The sequence below is a fragment of the Rhipicephalus microplus genome, chromosome 4 (assembly GCF_043290135.1).
Source record: "Rhipicephalus microplus isolate Deutch F79 chromosome 4, USDA_Rmic, whole genome shotgun sequence".
Lineage (NCBI taxonomy): Eukaryota > Metazoa > Arthropoda > Arachnida > Ixodida > Ixodidae > Rhipicephalus > Rhipicephalus microplus.
Window position 1 is genome coordinate 211028624 of NC_134703.1, and position 20016 is coordinate 211048639.

Consider the following 20016-nt stretch of genomic DNA (forward strand, 5'->3'; position numbering starts at 1 on the left):
TAAGTGGATTTTCAAAAAAAATATATGCTGTAAAAACTTTGGACGCAGCGCTGACGCATTCAGAGATGTGCTTTGTGCTTGCAATAAAATTCATCCCTAAGAATACAAAACCACCTTTGTAGATGACTTATGTGTCTAAGGGAACACGTAGTCATACAATACTGCTGTCAGCTGCAATTGCTCACCAATCGTGGGCGCGCAGTTTTGTCACGCGTACTCGACGACCTTCCGCACTCTTTCTCAACGCAACACAAACTCATTGCTTCTTACCATACTCAAACAAATAGCCTTACCGAACACCTAAATTGCACCCTCAAGGATATGCTCTCGATGTATGTCTCAGCTTACCGCCTTGACTGGAATCTAGCGCTAGCTCACCTGACGTACGCCTATAATTCATCTCATCATGGCACCACAGGTTATTCACCTTTTTAAATGCTCTATGGCCGTAATCCGACCTTACCACTGCACACCCTACTACCGACTACTACACCTCCACCGAGTGAATACGCACGTGACGCTATTGCTCGTGCCGACTATGCACGTCAGATTGTCCGCTCTAGGCTGACTTCACAGGCAACCCAGAAGGCTCTCTACGACACCAAGCATGTCGACGTTGACTTCTCACCTGGTTCTCTAGTTCTTCTCTGGTGCCCAGTTCATCGTGTTGGATTGTCGGAGAAGTTGCTATCTCAGTACAAGGGACCTTACCCTATTATACGACGGGTAACGGACGTTACCTATGAGGTCACTCCAGTCTCCGGGACTAACCTGTCTGCAAACACCCCAGTGACGTATTCCACGTCAGTAGGTTGAAACCATACCACCCTCCTTCTGAAGAACACGTTAAAGTTCACCAAGCCGATGCTTTTACAACCGGGGAGTAATACTACGTAGCTATCGCTTGAATGGTAAACCATTCTGTGGACGACAACGAAAAGAACTGGTTTGCTCTCTCTGTGTGCTGCGCTCCGATTTTGTTGGTGTAAATGCACTGGCAAATAGTCGCGTTCCGTCTCATTTTACGTGACAATACTTACACTGCACCGACTGAAACAGTCCACCGATGGTCTCTGAAAGACTCCGTCCGCACCTTGTTTTTTTTAACAACCTCTCAATGATCTATTTCGTAGTCGAAGGGGAGGCACACGCAGTGACACTGACTGAACTCACACGCCTGCAGCTCATGTTGAACTCCAATGGGAGATCCCGAGCACTGGGATGGATTGCGAATGGAACGTGCAGATTCGAGTGAGATCGCTCTTGCCAAATCAGCGATTTGAACGCGTGCTTCTCGACGGGAGCTGTTGGTGAGTGGAAATCTAGTGGAGGAGCACCAGAGGGTGCGAGGGAGTGCAAAGCATTTTTCGGACATCCATCGGTGATTCAACAAAAAGCGGGCGCACTGAATAAGTCACTTGAACTTCCGGTCAAATCCATCGATTTCGGCGAAGCAAACCATGTTGCTCCACAGAGCAAGTTGTGATCAGCAGTTGCTCTCAATCTGTCATTGAAACACGCAATTCACGCTCCGAATCCTCCATTTCAATGTGATTGCTTCGCTCAGCGTAGAAAAACTTGATCTGGATTTACCATTGGAATTCAACATCATTTTTTGCCATGCTCCCTGCTTTGTCATTATCCCTCTTTGGCTACACCAGACAGCCCCCGCCATAAAAAATGGCATCGAGAGACGGGGGCGCGGAGACACAAAAGGGAAGCGAAGACTTTCTTGGAGTACCCAGGATGTCTATTGAAACGTCTTGGAAGTGTCGCAAGAAGCGTTGTTATTTCCCCCAATATTTCCCCCGTCATGGTCGTTTTAAGCAAAGACATGGACAAATGTTCATTTAGCCGCAGATCTCCCGACGACGCGCCGACGACAGGTCTTCCGATGCATCACATGCATGGAAATTAGAAGTTTCTTTTGGTTCTCTCTGGTCTCATTTGAGGCTTGTTTGTGTTTATCGTAATTGTGTTCTTGTGCTCAAAATAATGCGTATCGTAGGCGCGCCCCCGTTTTCCAGCTTTAAGAGTAAACAGAAAGGAACTACCCTGGACATGCTCTTTCCACCGCTGCACAGCTGTGCACAGGTGACCAAATAAAATTTTATCGAATGAACACTTTAAATGCCATTATCTACACATGTTTTTACTAAGCACGAAAACATCTCAGGACAACCCTCCTTGTTGAAAGAGTGTCGTCATGAGTTGGTTTTGTACCTTGTTAGAACATGTGTATATAATTGTATATTTAACGCGCTCTTTTGATAAAATTTTAAATTAAAATTCAGTGCTCGTTTTGTATTCACTCTTAGTCTTTGAACTGGGTATTGCTAAACAAGTAAACGTGCCTAACAGAGCAAAGAGGTATTAGGATGAGCCATATGCAGGCTTTGATATACATACCTATGTTAAGTAATTTTTACATTTCTGTAGACTTAAAGAGCTGTGTTTGTTGCACATCCAGGGAGTGCTGGAAAAAGCATAAATCAGGTAATATCAAATACGAATCATCTAGAAATTATTCGAAGCATTTTCGATTCACAACAGGCCGAAGCAGGGTGGCATGTAGCTCACAGGCAAGTTTTAAGTGCACCTTTGTAGGTTTAGCCAAAAGGGAGTGAAGTACTAACAAGAAGAGTTAGGTTATGCTATGGCATTCGCAGTATTTGATATAAATGCACAGTAATGAATCCAAACTGTCCAGTTTGTTTTGGTTCATAAGTTCAACATATCCGTTTTGTATCATCTAGCCCCAGGTATAAGTTAGTTGGCGAAGTTGCACAATGTTTTGAGGTGAAAATAATTATTTTTTTTAGTAAGAACACTTTTCACAAAGCAATTATCATCAGCTCACACAATCCACCATCCATTGTTCTTTTCCCTTGAGCTAAGAAGTTAAAAAAATCAGTGTTTTTACCATGTTTTTCTTCGTAATTCAAGAATGAGAGTCTATGATTTGCTCATTAAGTGCAAAACTCAGCAAGAAATATCAGCAAGCAGCGTACGAATTTTTGTTGTTATTGGGGGGACACCTACCTGTCCGTCGCTATTTTGTGTACGTCATACTTGACCTTGGCGCATGTTTAGGCATACACTTGAACAGCGGTGTGGCGTTGAATAAAGGTAAGACTAGCCACTCCCCATAAAGAGGATCAGTTAAAGACTGAAAATGAGTAGGAACCGCTCTATATTGCGAAATTATGCGCTTGAATTCTAATTTCTGAAATAAGTAATCGTCGAAATACTAAAAAGGCGCTGCAGTACATGCTTGCGGCAGTACATGCGTACGAAGTGCAAATGTTAGAGTAGGCACGCTAAAATACCCTTGCAACGTTTACGTGCAAAAGCGCATTGTCTTCAAACAGCTGAGAATAGGCTGTTGTGAATGACACGCGTATAGCTCACGACAGAAATCATCAAAATTGCTCAAAGCACACGCACGTGTGAAAAACATACGCAGGTTTCATCAGCGGAACACAGCCTCGTTATATTGGTATTCGCTAATTTCTGTGACCGGAACACCCATGCTTTACGAGGAAGCTCTGAAACGACGCACGAACACACGTTATTTGTTCTTGCGGAATGGCGCACCACGAACCCAAGTCGGAGCCGAAAGCGCTCTCTGTGGTTGCCTCGAGCATGGCCTCGAAAATGGTGAGCGAACCCTCTATCTTGGGGGCCATGTCTCGAGTTCATGAAGCCCTACAAACTATTTGCTGATCAAATGCATGTGCAAACAAACACATATGGCACAAAAAGTTCAAGGTTTCACCGATGGTTTGCGAAAAGCCACTCGGTAGATATATAACCCCGCAAAATAAAATCGCCTTCATGCGGTGGCGCTGCAGTAGATTGGGTAAAACATCTGCTTCACGTGCATGCAGTACCGAGTTCGATTCCAGTGCTAGGTGTCGTTTGCATGCCAATCTCGCAAATATAATTGATTGTGATAATAATGGTTTTCATATACCTTTTCTATTTACCTATACTCATTATACCCACCGCATTATTGGCGAGAAACTACTTTCTAATGCGTAAAATAATGCCTTTTTTCCGCAACTGTGTAAGAGCTCAGCAGCTTACGGAAATGCACGCGTAATCGCAAGCCGTAGCTTGCCAGGAAAACTTTGACTTAAAAGTCCCGGCTAATCCTTGTCCCGGATATTCTGAAGGGCACATCAAGTTCGGCTAGTTTCTCTGGGACACGGCTACGAAACACGGCGACTGAACCGCGTAACCGTGTATCTATTTCACCTAATTAATATCTAGTTCTAACTAACTAGTACCTAGTTCACTATAGCATAACTAACTGACTAAAAGCAGCCTTAATTTGACTTCATTTCCTGAATTCTCACGTGTATTTTAGCCAGCATTTGCCTAATGGTGTGCTTTCCTCTTGAGTGATAGTGGCAATCATGACACGAGCTGAGAGAGCTTGCCAAATGTGCTTCATCACATTCCTATTCTTCTAGCTACTTCAATCTCGTGGTTCGGTTCCACGGTTATTACCTGTCCTTAGTAGACGTAGTCTTTTACAACTTCAAGGGCACTATTATTCGTCTCTAAGCGCTGTTCTCTTCCGAGGTTGCTGTACATTACTTTCGTTTTCTACAGATTATTTTAAGACCTACCTTTCTGCTCTTCTTGTCTAGCTCCGTGATTATGAGTTACAATTCCTCTCCTGAGTAGTTGGGGAGCAATTTAATGTCATCGGCAAAGCACACGTTGATAAGGTATTCTCCATTAAGACCTATTCATAACTCTTCCCACTATAGACCTCCGGAAACTTCCTGTAAGCACGCGGCAAATAGCATTGGTGATACTGTATCCCCCAGCCTTACACCCTTCTTGATTGATATTTTAACGCGATAGCGTTAAATAGCTCGTGTCGAAGAAATTCCACCGTCGGCGTCGGCCCGTTGGTTGTGGGCGAAAAATCGTCTGTGCATTTGCGAGCACAAACAAAAGTTAGAGAGATCGCCACGGGAGGCGGCTACTCGTCCACGCGTGCGCACGCGATCACACTAAAGAAGTCATGCTTTCGAAGAAAAAAAGAGTGCTCAAGATCACGAGGTGCGGTAGTTTCGTTGCCCCTGCCACACCTTCGTGCTTAGCTTCCAGCGCTTTCGTCGGGACGAGAGAAGAGGTAGTGCAATTGCAGCATGCGACAAACCTTTGTAAGTCCACTCGCTCTTGACGAATTCTTCAAATTTTTGCGGCATTGAATTTGTGAGGCAATAAGCTCTTCTAATAAATTCATTCCTTAGTTAATAGAAAAAGTGTTTCAGGGCCCCTTTAACGCGTTTTTTTCGACAGATGTCACGACAAAAACGAGCACAGTTGGCGATTTGTAGGCGCATTTGTAAAGCCTCCAGCTACGTCGAAAAAGGTCGGGATAGTGCAGCCATCGCTGCAAAAAACAGACAAGAACTTTCAAACAGCTCTAAAAATAGACAACTATGTCCATCTAACAGAAAACATATCATGCATTTCCAGAGGTGCTCATCAAGCGAACAGCAAATGCTAGATAATGTGCTGCTATCAGAGAGGCATTGTGAGACTCTTTCTGGCCTCCCAGATAACGAGCGCGTGACGTGTATTTGGAGGCTATGCGATTCTTGCTTTAGATCAAAAACCTGCATGTACCATTCCTGCGGGCGCGCTGGTACGATCTACTGTGTGCATGTGTGTGCTTGCGTGTGTGTGCTTGCGTGTGTGTAACAAAACATATTGCTACGTAGCTATCACATGAAGAGTGAACCATTCTGTAATCAGAAGACGACGAAGAGGACTGGTTTGCTCATTCTATGTGCTGCGCTTCAATTTTATCGGTGGAAATACACTGCCAAATAGTCACGTCCCGTCTAATTTTCGTAACATATTTGTGGTGGACGTGCTGGTCCTTCCCTGTACCCATCACGAAGCTCCGCAGCGGCCGCATCATCACGGGTCCTACCATGTCACAGGTTCAAGGTACGTTGTCCTCACCACCTGCCTCTTTTGTGGCTCCTACCTACGTTGTTCTACCTCCTGCTCGTGATCCTGGCGTATTTTTCGGATAGGATGGCCTTGACGTTGACAAGTGGCTCAACGTGTATGAACGTATCAGGGCTAGCTATAGGTGGCACCCAACACTCATGATTGCCAACGTGCTTTTTTACCTTGATGGCCCTTCGCGGGGTGGTTCGAGACACACGAAGCCGACATTACCACCCATGCAGCACAGAACGTTGGCCCAATGTTTGGTATAGATCGGCAGTTCATGGCTGGAGAATGGCCCAGCATAGACAACGTACCGCCAATAATGGCTGAGCCAGTCGAATAGAACGGCGATTTTCGACCAGCCTTGACAACGTATCACCAATAATTGTTGTGCCAGCCTAATAGAACGGCGATGCCGGACCGGCATTGACAACATTCCACCAAGAATGGCTGTGCCAGCCGAATAAACGGTGATGTTGGACCAAAATTCAGAACTTCCCGCCATTATTGGCTGTGCCAGCGTACTAGAACAGCCACGTTGGACCGAGTTGTACAACCAGCAGCCAATATGGGCTGAGCCATGCAATTAGGCTGGCATTATCAGCCCGTCGTTCGAATGTTATGCCGGCGTCGGCTAAAGAGTCAATTTCGTTGGCATAACATTGGACCGGTATGAGCTGATTTCTGCGTCTGCTGCTTTTGGTGCTGTTCCAGTACCACTCACGTGTCGATTTTTCAAGTTCGAGCGAGTAATACGCCGGCTGCATGAGTAATATATTTTTTTATGAAATCATGCACACCTAGTTGATATGCATGATTGTTGATTGAAGGTGCGTGAGGTAGACTATTTTACTAATAAACATCTATCGAATTTGTCACCTGTCAGACGTCCAATGCGGTGCTTTCCCAGATGAAAATCGTGCAGACCTGTGCGATGAAGCAACCACGGATGCCACTGCCGTACGTGACTCACTTCGACGTGACCGGGCGCGCGCGTGCGCCGGCGTTAGTTTCGTCGCCTCGCGCCGACGATGCCACGCCAAGCGCTTTCGATTTCGAGGGTATCAGGCGCAAAGCGTATCGTATCATGTCTCCTGCTATGCTATCGCCATGACTGATTTGTTTTTTTCGCGTTCACAGCGCTGTACCAGTTAACGGAACACAAGTGCTTGACGTGTGGAAACTGGAGTTATCAGTTGCGGTACAGTGAATGAATCGTACAACACACGCATTTGCCGTAATCTGACACACGCACCGACGCTCGCATTCTGTGTCGCAATGACCACACGAATCACCTACAACATTGTAGCGAGCGGTTGGTATAGTTTGGTGGAGTGCGTGGGCGTCGGGCACCTTTTCTCCGCGGGTCGTCGCGAGTTACAATTTTGTTGTGGAACGTTTTTGTTGATTAATTTGATATATATATATATATATATATATATATATATATATATATATATATATATATATATATATATATATATATATATATATTTATGATTCAAAAAAATAAATTCTGTGGGTCCGGTGCAAATATAATGAGGAATAAAAGAGCACACTTACGAAAATTTAATAATTGTTTACGTTTCGGCCGTGGCACGGCCTTCGTCAGGATTAACTGAAATACGAGTATGTGGCCGCTTTTTTGGGCAGGCATGAACACGTCAGTACAAAACACGTGCGATCAGCATGCGAGTGTCACAAAAATTCTTTGAAACAGCCGTGACTACACTAAAAAAACCGTTAAAAATGTAATACAATAGACAAGATTGTGGGCATGTAAAAGGCATTTGTAACAGTCACCATTGATGACGAGGATCACGCATGAAGATATATAAATAAATATGTGATAACCTTTAGGAAGTAAATTATACGTCGCGGATGCTTCTTTAAATATTTCTTAAAATTTTGGACGTCAGGGCATCGTAGAAAGGCATGAAACTTTGCCTACGCATTCGTTAATGCCGGATAACAGACTGTTGAACTTGTGAATCAAGAACGATTCTCGAATTTCGCGATCATGGCGCGATTTAAAGCCCGATACTAATAGTGTCACCATAATCTTGTCAAACGAATGACCTGGTAGATGACAATGCTTGGACAATGGAAGATGTGGCAAACTGTTTACGCGTGATTTGTGGTTGTTGAAACGGATGCGAAAAGATGTCTCTGTTTGACCGATGTATTGCATGTTGCAGATTGAGCATTCAAGTATGTAATTGATGTTGCTGCTATCGCAGTTTAAGTGCCCTTTAATCCTAAGTGAAAAGTTAGGTGCCGTGCTTTTAGCAACAGTTGAAGTGGTCATGTGCGCACAAACTTTACATCGTGTTTTTTTACAGGGGTGACAACCAACGGGAGCAATGAATCTAGTCTTGGAAGAAGTTACCATGTCGCGCAAGTTCCTTGATCTCCGATATACAACCCGCGGTGATTCAGTGAAGATGTCCTTAAGCCGATCGCTCTGTGTCAGTAAGTTGTAATGCTTTTTGAGTATATGGGACTCGTTAGGAATACATGCAGAATGAGTTAGAACGAGGTTGGTTTGGGAAGGTGGCGCAATTATCAAATTATCAAATATCAAAGCGCAATTATCAAATAACAATTATCAAATTTTTGTAAATGTGCTCTTTTATTCCTAATTGTATATATATATATATATATATATATATGAGATATAACAGACAGTAATGCCAAGGAATGTACAGGGGAAGTTATTAACATTAATGGAATGTAAATAAGAAGAAAGAAAAGTGGATGAAAAAATTACCAACTGTAAGCAGGAATCGAACCTACGACCTTCGGTCGTAGGTTCGATTCTTGCTTACAGTTGGTAATTTTTTCATCCACTTTTCTTTCTTCTTATTTACATTCCATTAATGTTAATGCCCTTAGGTATACACTTCTTTCCCTTATATATATATATATATATATATATATATATATATATATATATATATATATATATATATATATATATATATATATATATATATATATATATATATATATATATATCTATTGCCCCACAGTAGCCAAAACATCAGCGCTAGCTTACGCAGTACGTAGACTTAATTGAACCCGGAGTACGACGTGCAAAAAAACGTTTCCGTGAGTTGATATGTGCTGATGCATAGAACACTTAACACGTAAGCTAAATCGTTTATAAACAAGAAACACGCATGCTTACGGCGTCGTGTTATTTTATCAAATACAGAACCACAGACCCCTCTCCGCCTCCCTCCCTCCTGCTTTTTTTAAGTCTGTGGAAAAAAGGAAGTACTCCGCACAGACCTGGCAAGCTTGTTCCTGTAAAGTAGAGAGTTTTATTTCACACTCGCTGTCCTTTATTAATTTTTCATTTAGGGGGGGGGGTGGCTAAGGCCAGCTAGATGTCTATCGAGAAATCAATAAACGTACACGTTACAAACGGGAAAGTGTGTCAAAAATTGCTGTAATCACCAGAACATAAGGAGCATCATTTGACAGCTGGTGTCAGGACTGGTCCTCATAACTGAAAGGCAATATCTATGAATGAATTTTAAGCTACGAGTGAGTGACTGTTTGTAGTACTGAAGACTGTTGCCTGTGCTGTCAGCAGCTGTGCATTTTTTTTGTTATTTGGCGTGTGAGAGCTTGCAATTTCTTTCTCACAGTGTTTAGCAATCTAGCTTAGTCATACTTTTATAGTTTCCTTTCTTCAGAGATTTGTGAGCGTCTTTTCGTGCCAGTCGTTGCATAAAACTGCATGGACTACATCAATACCCATTATTTCACTGTGGGTGAGCTTTTCGACCCTTATTTGAGGCTCTTCTGGTTGCCCATCAGCTCAGCTGAGCGCGCTAGGCTGAGGCTACGGTGGAGTGGCCGCCGGCCCTTCTCGGAAGGGTGTTTCAGCACTCTACGCACGAAATGTCTATGCAAGTCTCTGTTGATTGCGAGGATATCACTCCCGATGATCTTCAAGATTCTGGATTGTCTGTGGCTACCACTAAACGTAAACTTCGCGGGATGCATACCCCCAGGATCGAGACGCAAGCAAGCGTCTCCATGCACGCGACGCGTCGTCGCCTCAGTGCTCCCGGGCTGCTGTGAAGAAGCGTCTTATCGCTGCTTCTAGACTTTCTTACCTTCCAAGAGATCACCATCGAGTCATCGTGAGACCTAGAAATGTCCTGGACATGAGAAGTGTGAGTCAAATTAAGTTCGCGGATGCACTCGCAGTGGCTGCAGCGCTCAGTGAGGAAGAAGTCACGGAAGACGTGGTTCACCCGAATAAGATGCAGAACATTGCAGTTATAAGCACTCCAGCGGAAAGGAACGCCAGAGTGTATTCCAAGATCACCGTCATTATTCTCGGTACCGCTAGTTTTGATCTTAGTGCCTACCGAGCTTCCCCCGATGACACCTGCAAAGGTATCATCAGGGGTGTTGACGCGGACATCGGTCAAGAACAACTTTATTCACTTATTGTACATCCAAAGAACCCGATTGCACTTCAGGTGAAAAGAATCGAGAATTCCACCACAATGATCATCCTCTTTGACGGACTAAAAGTGCCAAATTACGTCATATGTGGAAATAGTTTGGTTCGCTGCACCCTGTATCGTCGACAGACGGATGTCTGTTATGCCTGTGGAAAGCTAGGTCATCGAGCCGATGTTTGTCTCCATCCAGAAGAGGCGGTCTGTAGAGGGTGTGGTATGTCATCTCCTTCGGAGGATCACGTCTGCACTCCAGAATGCAAGTTGTGTGGGGGTCCACATCTCACGGCAGACAAGACGTGTAAGCATCGTTTTCAAGTGCCCTACATAGCCCGTCAACGAAAACGAGAGCGACGGATGCAATATACGATGGAATGTGCGGAACAAGACGCGGGCGACATGAACTTCACAGATAGTGGAGGAGGCTTCCTCTCGCTACCAGCCACTGCAGGCGTCCGCGCTACGACTGAGCGCCCGAACAGCAGCTGGCACCCGCGTGACGTCAGCCAACAGCTACAACCACCGCGAGGGCGATCCCGTTCCAGAGGCAGAGCAAGGGGCCTTTCGAGATCCATTGATTTATATGCGGGGTTTGACGTCCCAAAACCACCATCTGATTATGAGAGACGCCGTAGTGGAGGGCTCCAGAAATTTCGACCACCTGGGGTTCTTTAAACCTTTCGAGATCCAGAGGACATTCCAGATCCAAGGACCGTTCTAACTCACGGGTGCCTACCGTCCGCAATGGTTTGCAGCAAAGAAAGCAGCACCAGACCTGGGCATCCAAGATCAAGGGCTCCCAACCACAGGTAAAGGGGGGTACCAATCCAGAGCAACACTCAGATATATATGCGCCGATGCAAAGGGAAAATGCTAACCTCAGGGCCATTGTCGAGCAACTCAGGGCTGAAATAGCCGACTTACGGAAATCACAGCAGGTTTTGTCTCCGTCTCCTTCAAACACAGTTCCCTGTACAGAGGCCACACTGGATGCAAGTCACGATGAGGTACCTATGGATGTCCATCCAGGGGCAAAACCAAAAAAACGCAGAGCGCTAGCACAACCGGCGAATAGCGAGGACAGAGATTTCAAAACAGAGGTCAAGGATACCTTGAATGATATCAAAAATGCTCTCAGGGCGGTGGTCGAGCCAACTGCGGTATTGGACAGCAGAGTCACAAAGATCGAGGCTGACCAAGTTAAAGCTTTACAATCTGCTGAGGCTACTCCAGCCCAAGTAATACCTAAGGTTAGGATCGTGCAGAAGGTGGCAACCCGTAGCGTCTCTCAGGAGAGAGCTTTTGAGGGTCCCAACAATGGCGGTACACCTTAACAATTTCGTAATTTGGCAGTGGAACACTGCCGAGGCTTTCAATCAAACAAGGCAGCTCTCCAACAGTATAATAAATCCCAGCCGATTCGACCACATGTTCTGCTACAGAAGTCGCTTACGGAAACAATGAGCCTGCCAGGCTACACCCATTACATCACGATACCTCCTGATGGCCGCGGTATCTGCACGTTTCTGTCCAAGAAGTACACTTACTATGAGCACAATTCGCACATGGCAAATAGCAAGATTGAACACTCTATTTTAGAAATTATACCTGGCAGCAACCTTAAAAATAGCATTTTCATACTCCACGTATATAGCTCTCCAAAAGGCAGGCACCATCGCTTCACCTCATTGTTATCAAAAGCCGTTATGACCGCTAGGAAAGTGGACGCACCCATAGTTATAGCGTGAGATTTCAACGCACCCCATCAAACATGGGGCTACCCTCGCACCACTGCTAGGGGAGCCGAGCTCTGGCAAGCGGTATCAGATCTGAATCTTACTTCGGTCACTGACCCTACGTTTCCTACCTGCTCTGGAAATTCTTGCTCTGGAGATACAACCCCAGACCTCACCTTTGTCGCAACCACGGGGGAGGTATCATGGTCAAACTTGGGAGAAAACTTGAGGAGTGACCATTGTATTTTGAGTACGACATTACAAATTGAAGCAAGGCCCCTAAAGCTTTCAAATTCACAGATTGGGACCTCTTCCGTAAGATCAGAGTGGAGAGCGCAGAGGAGGTTAATGACTCACGGAATTTCGACAAATGGCTGTCTCAGCTGGTCGAAGACGTCAAGTCGGCCATCGAAACGGTAGAGACTGATCTTCCGGTCAATAAAATAGATAGCAGGCTTGCTCATCTTCTTGAGGCTAAAAGCGCCCTCCTAGCCAGGTGGAAAGCACACCATATGAATCGAAGACTGCGAAAACGCATCGCAAGTCTTAACCAAGAAATAACGACTTACTGTAACACGCTGGAAAAACAGCATTGGGACGAGATTTGCAACAAGGTGGATGGTCAGATGAAAGTTGGGAAAAACGGAGCCTCCTCAAACACCTGCTGCAGGAGACCAAATCTAAATCCGACCAGACGCGCTTGGGTAGACCGAATACTGCACTCAGAAAAGAAGGTTAAATCGGACACGAAAATAACGAAGTCTCTGGCACAGAGATACCTCCCTTTGGACACAACCCGGCCTCCTTCTGGCTACGCGTAATACACGAGATCACCAGCCTTCGAATTGGACAAGCCCTTCCAGAAAGCAGAGGTCCGAACCATCTTAAACAACCTTAATGGGAACTCCAGTCCGGGCCCGGATGGCATTACAAACAAGACACTACGCAATTTAGACGATGACTCTGTCACCTAACTCACCAAAGAAATCAATGGTATTTGGGAGACGGGGACTTTCCCTGAGCAATGGAAAAGGGCGTCGGTTATTCTCATACCTAAACCTGGCCGGAGTCCCAATTTTAGCAACTTACCACCCATTTCACCAACGTCCTGTATAAGCAAGGTGGTCGAGCTTATCATCAACGATCGAATATCAAAGCACATAGAGAAGACTAACCTGTTTCCGCACAACTTGGTAGGTTTTAGACCACACCTATCTACTCAGAACGTCATGAAAATGCTGGAGCATCGCATCATAGATCAGGAGACAAAAGACATTGGAGCTATTCTCGGTCTGGATCTTGAAAAGGCCCTTGACAATGTCTCGCACTCCCACATACTTGCCTCCATCTCTTCTCTTACCTTAGGAGCCAACTTTTACAAGTTCACCAGCTTGTTCCTCAGGAATAGAAAAGCCACTATACAGCTTGGGGATCTCAAGTCTGAGCCCTGTGATCTCGGTTCCTTCGGCACCCCGCAGGGCTCAGCCCTCTCCCCACTGCTTTTTAACATTGCAATGTGCGGCCTTGCTGCAAAGCTCTCAAACCAAGAAGGCATCAAGTTCGCCTTCTACGCGGACGACATCACCATATGGAGTGTCGGTGGCTCGGAGGGCTTTGTGGAGAGCTCTCTTCAAGAGGCCATAGACTGTGTTGAAGTCTACATAAATGAAATGGGCCTCAAGCTCTCGCCAGCAAAGTCCGAACTTCTCTTCTATCGACCCACGAGACGGGGACCCAAACCCGAAAACTAGCAACCTCTGGCTGACATCGACATAAGGCTGCACACGGCATCGGGGTAGCGTATTCGAAGGGTGGACTTCATACGCGTTCTGGGCATGATTATCGAGGCTAATGGACAGAACGGCCACACGATCGACCGTCTGACTTCTAAGGCGGAAGGGGTCATCCGACTAATCTTACGCATTTCCAACAGTCGGGGTGGTGTTCGAGAGCGCAACCTCCTCAGACTATTCCATGCATTCTTGATGAGCCACATAAGCTATGTCGCATCTATGCACAGGTGGCAACTCCTTGACAGAAACAAATTGAACATCCTCATAAGGAAAAGCATCAAGAAAGTTATTTGCATTCCTATGCGCACAAGCACGGGGAACCTTATGAAACTTGGAGTCCACAACCCGCTTGAAGAAGTTATTGAAGCTCAACAAACGGCACAGGTTACCAGGCTTTCGATCACACCAGCGGGGAGAAAGGTTCTGGTTGACACTGGAGTCAACCCCCTGACGCTCGAAGTGCAAAATACGCCACTCGATGATTATATACGCTCTCGCATTGAAGTGTGCCCCCTTCCACGAAATATGCATCCACAGTACAACGCGGGCAGGCGTGTCGCTCGAGCCTCCTCTCGTTTAGCTGAAGCTCACAAACACTCGTCTGTTTCATGCTTTGTTGATGCCGCCCAGTATGGCGTTTCCGCTCGCTTTGCGGTAGTATCCGTAGATACGAAAGGTCAGATTTTATCCTCGGCGTCGGTTCGAACCACTTCTTCTTACAAAGCAGAACAGATGGCCATTGCACTAGCCCTCCTTGATCCACAAAAGACTGATATTTATACGGACACTAAATCTGCTGCTAGGGTCTTTGCTTCTGGTTCCGTGTGCAAGGAAGTTTTGAGAATTCTCGCTCACAAGGAACTCACCCACCAAACAATTATTTGGTTGCCCTGCTCACCTTGGCTTGAGGGTCGGAGGCCTTCCCAATGTCAACGAGCTAGCCCACTTCAAGGCGCGAGGCTTCACTTACCGCGCCCGGACATGTGCTTCTCAGACAGAGGAGTCAGCCCCCAGCCTTCATTTTAGAGACATTTTGACTACCTTCAACGAGATCACAAAGCATTATAAATTAGGCCGTAAGTCCTTTCCATTGTCACATGAAAAGTTGTCTAGGCCACAGACAATCTCTCTTCGTATGCTTCAGACGTGAACATACCCTAGCCTCGTAACCTATTGCCATTACTCCGATATTTCAAAGCTTGGTCCGGACTGCCAGAATTGCAGTGATTTTAACCACATGCTCTGGAGGTGCCCCTCTTAACAAAGAAAAAATGAAGAATTTTCTGAGAACTTCTTTCATTTAATGCTCATGAGTCCGGTTCTCATACAACAACTTAAGGCTGTCCAAAACGCCCACGATGCGGCGATGAGGCTGGGCCTCCCCGTCCCAACATGGGGGCGGCCCGCGATCCTACCCCTATAAAACGGGGGTGGAATCCTTCAGGACCCCAATAAAAGTTTTTCATTCATCTATCCATCCTTTCTCCAGACTCAGTGCAGAAGAGCAAACAGCATTGTTGTGATCAGCAAATGACTAGTTCATTTGTCTTATCACATACTCTGTGTGCAATTTTGTGGCGTATGTGTCTTCAGGACGTCCTGTAATCAGTGGGAGAGTCAGACATAACTAAAAGCAAGGAACAGCTCTGTTGGCTAAAGTAGCTCGTGCATAAATCTCTTCCCATATTTTATATCTTTGTGACTTATACTGCTCTACACACATGAAGTTCTCGTTGGTTTTCATATTCATGTAGTATATGAACATGTTTCCTCAAGGCTTTTCAAACGTAAACGACCTTTCCCACTTTTAGTTCGACATGCAGATTAAGATATTTAGCTTATCTGTATTATCAACGGCCGAAATGGTCTCGTCCCCCAGAGAGGCAGTTTAATTGATGAGCCACTGAAGGCGCAAAAGCGCAAGATGTGTGCTTCATAGTTAATGCAGTGGTCTAGCCAAGGAATGGGACACTGCGCAAATGACCCACCCTTCAAATTTGCAGCAATGGAATACGGAAAACCAAATAACACACACTCGACTTACCTGCACTGAAGACCAAGGACGTCATCCCCCTATCCCTCCACCACACAAAGTTCCGCCTACATCACAGGTTATAAATTCATCACCCATGTTCAAGCATTTTGTCAAGGTTTATACAATCTCATGTTTTCAAATGAAAACATTTTCTTAAGAGAAACAAGTATGACCCTTTAGCATCAGTGGCGACATTTGTGTATGCAATTTGTTTATGCTAGCTTTGTCAAGTTGAGGCTGGAATAGAGTAAAAAGCATAGATCGTTAGATAAACTGAATCTTCCTTTAGTCAGAATGTCCCGACTTGACCTCAATCTGCTGCGCACAACCATAGCTGATCGCTCTAGTGAAGAAACCGTTATCTTTGATGGGTCGTTCAAATCGTGTTGTAAAATCAACGTCAAGTGTTGCTTTTCTTCTGCCGAAATATTGTGATGAAAAACTAAATGCACACAGATCAAGAGCTTGAGATTTTATTCTTTTTATATCAAAACTAATTGTAACTTACAAAAGAATGATGAAGTATTTAATTTCATCAAAACTATGAAGGCTTGCTCAATCTCACGCAAAAGAACTCATCATTTTCTGCATTGGATTGTAATATTGAGTGCTTCGTGATTGTGCTATCTGAATTTGCCACATTTGTTGACAGTGCATCCTAATTCACACCTCAAGGGGCTATAATCTTAGCAAGTGGTAATAGTAGTCTTCGCACGTGATGTGCAGCTAACAAAAAGAAGAGGCTTCGCCTGTCGAGCTAGTAATACATGCTGAAGACATCACTACTGCAAAGATACACCAGCCGCAACCAAGAAAGCGCACACCTGCAGTGATTAGTTCACAAATATCATGTTTTCTGCTGTGCCAATAAGGCTGGCTGAGTGAGCACTGCATCCAATACCAGGAGGCTGCAGCAACAAAGTCCTATTTACAAAACACTCACCAGCTGAGAGGAGGAGTACTGACGTGCCAACCATCCAAAACAGAATGCTGGAGAAACGAGCGGCGATTACTTTTACAGTCCATAAAACATGCGAAAATTTCAAAGTTGTAACGGTGCTGATCTTCCAGCCAAGTAAAATAAGGGTACACTGAGAAAAGATACTGAGGATACGCCATCAGAAAATGACAAAACAAGAACCGACGGAGGTTCGTCTTCATCACATGAAGACTTCAACTGATAAGGCGAGTAAGTAACTGACAAATAATGAGTGCACAAGGAAGAGCTGTCACACGCAGTCGTCAACAGTCAAATGACACAGGCTGGAATCGCAGGTGGTGCCAGGGTAGGCACAGCGAGGCTAGACTGGAGGCCCCCCTGCCCGTCCCCCAATTTTCGCCTGACCCCTGTGCTGTGTTATGACTATGTGTTACGACTATGTTCCCAAGAGGAAACATAGTCGTAACACAATGGCCAAGTTCCCCGCCTCTCTGCTCCTCCTGAAAAACCTCGCTTATCGTGGGTGCACCCCCGGTATAAACCAATCCTGGCACTGACCCTGGCTACAATACAATAAGAACAACAGAAAACTCGAAGCAAATGTTACCACCATACTTTGGCTTCTTGCTTTTTGTGCAAATGAATCTAGCGAGAAGTATGTGGAGCACAAATAAAAGCACCACAGTCCACACCTGCTAGTACCTGCTTTCATAATAGTACAAAGTGCTGAAGAAGCATGCAAAGAGCAATCATACGAAGCGAAATATTCTAAAGCAACAGGAGGCTTTATGGCCCCGACTGAGACAACACCACAACAAAAAGCAAAAACTTTTCAGGCATGCCAGTAGTTCATGCACAGCACTGAAAAGTCATAAAAATCTACCTTCAATGCCTTTTTGCACAAGAACATTAAGAAATACACACTGATGGTGAATAAACTTATTACTCAAATCTGGCTCTTATGATCTGATGGAAGATACTTGGACCTGGATTCCTAACAATGGCTTCAGTGCAACTCTTGAACATACCCTCAAAAGTGCTGACTGCAAGTGGATGAGACATGAAGGCAGACTACAATGCGACACAATGAACACGTCAACCACCAACCATGAACTCATGCTAGAGTGGATGCCGCAAGAAATCTTGAACACTAGGAACACTCAATCTTCCCAACCAAAATCTCGACCTCACAAACACAATAAGAATGTTCCGAAGACCTGCTGCCCATCGCCATGATGTAAAACAGGGGCATATACACACACACAACTCATCTTTACGTAAATAAAATACTCTTGCTTCCATGTTTATAGAAACCAGCTCACCTAATTTCTTTCTAATTTGCTCACCACCTTCATCGTTGCTCCGAGTGTGTTCAAATTAAAGGAGACAGAGGGCACTGGGGGGGGGGGCTGCATGCAAATGGTGTTCTTCGAATAAATGAGCAATGGCCTGCATGGTCATCTTTGATCACTTTTCACGTCTGAGCCATTTGTTATATTCACGGTGACAAGTTAGTGTAGTAGTTGGGCCTAATGAAAGGCATGAAAGACATAAATATCAGTAAGAGAGGCATGTAAACTTTCAGACGTCTTTTAATTATTGCAAACTTGAACTGTGTTAGAAATGAAAAAAAAACAAATTGTTGCTCTAATGACACTGTGTATATTATAGAGAAATATTTGTACTGTTTCTACTATTTTTCTACATGCAATGAGTGGATAAAGCCAGGTTTGCTTAAGCTAAAGTGAGGCTTGAAAGCTGATCAGAGAATGACAATCAACATGCTTTCTTGTATAGCCCCTGTCAGACTCGGCTCTCATGTTCACTAATATTATTATTATTAATAAATATATATAGATAGTCACATGTTCCTCAATTTATACGGCCTTTCTTAAACTTTAATGCTGTGCCTTGCTCCAAGCAACTTTTTCAATGTGAAAAATGCCATCACTTGCTGTCTTCTTACTTAATTTGCCTTGAATGTGTGTTTTATTCAGTGAACAGCAGGAAAATTTGCTGCATTGACTTACTGTCAGCGACAAATTCAGTTCATTGCACTAAAGCTGCGAGCAGTCTGAATAGTAGCATTATTTCAGTGTGCTAGAGTTGACTAAAAAAATAACTACTCAGACAGAAGATACACAACAATTTATTTATTTATTTAATTATTTCAGGTACCCTCATGGCCCAGAGGGCATTGTTGAGGGGAGTGGTACAGGATCAGGATGTTGAAGGGTGTTCGAATTGTACAAACATTGCACACATATGAGCAAATATACAAAAGCACTGCACAAACAAGTATCCAGCGGTGCGTAGAAGTATACAAAAGTTTAACACAAATCTACACAGGTATTGCCTCTAGCATAAAAAGATAACAAAACTAACATTGACAACTGCATGCATATGACACATTATAAGATAAATAAACACTGTGGAAAAAAAAAGTTCAAGCTACACAGAAGTGAAGTAATCACACTTTTTTTCCTAAACTGGTCAATATTGTTAGTAAGCACTAGGGATGGTGGCAGGCGATTCCACTCTGATGTAGTTCTAGGAATAAACGAATTTGAATATGCTACAGTGCGACATTTCAGGATACCAACTTTGCGAGAATGGTCTATGCGCAATGAAACATGAGTAGGGGGTAAGATAAGAGCAGTTTTAAGGGTGGCGTTCAATTTATAGATTTTAAAGAAAAGGCACATGCGCGATATCTTCCTGCGCAGTGGGAGTGGTTCAAGAGATAGAGTTGCTTTCATTTGCGTTACGCTTGATAAACGGCCGTAATCGTGAAGGATGAAACGCGATGTTCTGTTTTGGGTTGCTTCAAGTGCATTTATTAGTGAATTATTGCATGGGTCCCATACTGAAGACGTGTATTCGAGTTTAGATCGAACAAGTGACTTGTACAATAACAGTTTAACAGAAGCGGGGGCTAGAGAAAAAGGTCGCCGAATAAAACCAAGCGTCCGCTTAGCATTTAGGATAATAGAGGAGACATGGATATTCCAACTCATATCTGCTGTTAAAATAACCCCGA

At 44.5% G+C, this 20016-nt stretch overlaps 1 protein-coding gene across 1 annotated transcript in view; it reads left to right on the forward strand.

Annotated features, from left to right (window-relative positions):
* Positions 1-5673: 5673 nt before the first annotated feature.
* The window catches only part of LOC142814100 (uncharacterized), a 55498-nt gene continuing 41155 nt past the window's right edge, over positions 5674-20016 (forward strand). The window contains exon 1 of the mRNA XM_075892039.1: positions 5674-5979. The gene's annotated coding sequence lies outside the window, so the exon portion shown is untranslated. The remainder of the gene's footprint in view (positions 5980-20016) is intronic.